The 2570-nt window shown below is 44.9% G+C and overlaps 1 pseudogene across 1 annotated transcript; it reads left to right on the forward strand.

Moving 5' to 3' along the window:
* Window positions 1-395: 395 nt before the first annotated feature.
* LOC108525350 (proteasome subunit alpha type-6 pseudogene) lies at window positions 396-1336 on the forward strand (annotated as a pseudogene). Its single transcript, XR_001884258.1, has one exon. The product of XR_001884258.1 is annotated as a proteasome subunit alpha type-6 pseudogene (transcript).
* The last annotated feature ends 1234 nt before the right edge of the window (window positions 1337-2570 follow it).

Here is a 2570-nt window from a genome sequence, read left to right on the forward strand (position 1 = left end):
CATGTTAGCCACGATGGTCTCAATCTTCTGACCTCATGATCCACCCTCCTCGGCCTCCCAAAGTGCTTGGGATTACAGGTGTGAGCCACCACGCCCAGCCAAGACTCCATTTCAACTAAAATATAAACAAATATTTTCTGAGCGTGGTGGTATGTGCCTGTAGTCCCACCTACTAAGGAGGCTGAGGCAGGAGGGTCAGTTGAACCCAGGAGTTTGAGGCTGCAGTGAGCCATGATTGTGCCACTGTACTCTAGCCTATCTCTTAAAAAAAGGATGACAAAGACCAAGTTCTTGTGTTCAGGCTGTTCCAATCCCACAGGACAGTCAGACACACACCTCACCAAGAACACCAGGTGAGACATTGTACATGGCATAAGAAGTACAGACAGGACGGGACCCAGGGATTGTGTTTAAAGTAGTGCTTCTACCAACATGTCCCGTGGTTCCAGCGCCAGTTTTGACCGCTACATTACTATTTTTTCACCCGAGGGTCGGCTCTACCAAGTAGAATATGCTTTTAAGGCTATTAACCAGGGTGGCCTTACATCAGTAGCTGTCAGAGGGAAAGACTGTGCAGTAATTGTCACACAGAAGAAAGTACCTGACAAACTATTGGATTCCAGCACAGTGACTCACTTATTCAAGATAACTGAAAACATTGGTTGTGTGATGACCGGAATGACAGCTGACAGCAGATCCCAGGTACAGAGGGCACGCTATGAGGCAGCTAACTGGAAATACAAGTATGGCTATGAGATTCCTGTGGACATGCTGTGTAAAATAATTGCCGATATTTCTCAGGTCTACACACAGAATGCTGAAATGAGGCCTCTTGGTTGTTGTATGATTTTAATTGGTATAGATGAAGAGCAAGGCCCTCAGGTATATAAGTGTGATCCTGCAGGTTACTACTGTGGGTTTAAAGCCACTGCAGCAGGAGTTAAACAAACTGAGTCAACCAGCTTCCTTGAAAAAAAAGTGAAGAAGAAATTTGATTGGACATTTGAACAGGCAGTGGAAACTGCAATTACATCCCTGTCTACTGTTCTATCAATTGATTTCAAACCTTCAGAAATAGAAGTTGGAGTAGTGACAGTTGAAAATCCTAAATTCAGGATTCTTACAGAAGCAGAGATTGATGCTCACCTTGTTGCTCTAGCAGAGAGAGACTAAACATTGTCGTTAGTTTACCAGATCCGTGATGCCACTTACCTGTGTGTTTGGTAACAACAAACCAACATTATGGAGGTCCCTGGATTAAAAAAGGAACCTCTCCCACTCCTCCTGCCACTGAAGTGGTTAGGACTCTATATAAATAAAACAACACTTTTGGAAAATAAAATTTAAAAAAAAAAAGTACAGACAGTTTGAGGGCAGAGCACAAAAAGTACCTGGGTATTGTTGTACACATTGATGACATTGACTGGCCTATGGGTGTCACACACAAAGAATATAGTGTCTTCATCAGGTTGAAGAATATCCAACAGGTCTACATTAGCTCCACAGTTTATGAGAATAAAATAACGAAACTGAAAAAAAGGAAGATACTGTAAAGTAGCTATATCGAGGAGGCCCCTTTCCCTTCACCACTAAGCCTCTGAGTTGTTCTGCTTAAACTTACTAAGTCCCTGACATGTGGCGAGGCCCACGTGGCAAGGGATTCCAAAAAACAGCCAGGCTGGCATGCTAAGTGCTTTAGCATGGTGACAGAGCAGGGTGGGCCCTGGGGCTCCGTTTTCCCCAGGAGCACACTGAGACTCAGCAAGCCCAAGTCTTACGGACAGCCCAAGAAACTAATGAGAAGCAGAGAAAGGCTTCAAGCACGTGATTGTGTCTCTCCAGACCTCACAGTACTATGCTGCTTGCCTTTCCAGGCTAATGGCATCATACAGGTTTAAGTTTTTAGCAAACACTTTATGGGTACTTAAATATTAAGTCCTTTATCACACTCCATCACTATCACATGTGCTTTCCTTATCAATACCAAGCTGGTGCAGGTCCTTGACATAACAGGAACACCAGGAGAGGACTTGTCTCTGCCAAAACAATCCTAGATACGGTTAGGACTCCAGGGACCCTCTTCCATGTCCCATCCCCTCTCTGTGGGGTCTACAATGTCCCATCTCTCATTTGGCCCCATGCAGAGGTGGGAGGAATCCTGGCATCTATTGTTTAAATTTATTCCTGTATTTCAAGTTGGAAACCAGGATGCATTTTCTTGGAGAAATAATATAAAATGGTAGTGTATTCTAAAATAATTTTAACTAATTCCAGCACTTTGGGAGGCTGAGGCAGGCGGATCACTTGAGGTCAGGAGATCGAGACCAGCCTGGCCAATGTGGCGAAACCCCGTTTCTACTAAAAATACAAAAATTAGCCAGGTGTGGTGGCAGGCACTTGTAATCCCCGCTACTCGGGAGACTGAGACAGGAGAATAGCTTGAACCCAGAAGGCGGAGGTTGCAGTGAGCCAGATCGCACCACTGCACTCCAGCCTGGGTGACAGAGTGAGATTCTGTCTCAAAAATAAATAAATAGCCGGGCGCGGTGGCTCAAGCCTGTAATCCCAGC

This window comes from Rhinopithecus bieti, unplaced genomic scaffold (genome assembly GCF_001698545.2).
Source record: "Rhinopithecus bieti isolate Rb0 unplaced genomic scaffold, ASM169854v2 scaffold_41101, whole genome shotgun sequence".
Classification (NCBI taxonomy): domain Eukaryota; kingdom Metazoa; phylum Chordata; class Mammalia; order Primates; family Cercopithecidae; genus Rhinopithecus; species Rhinopithecus bieti.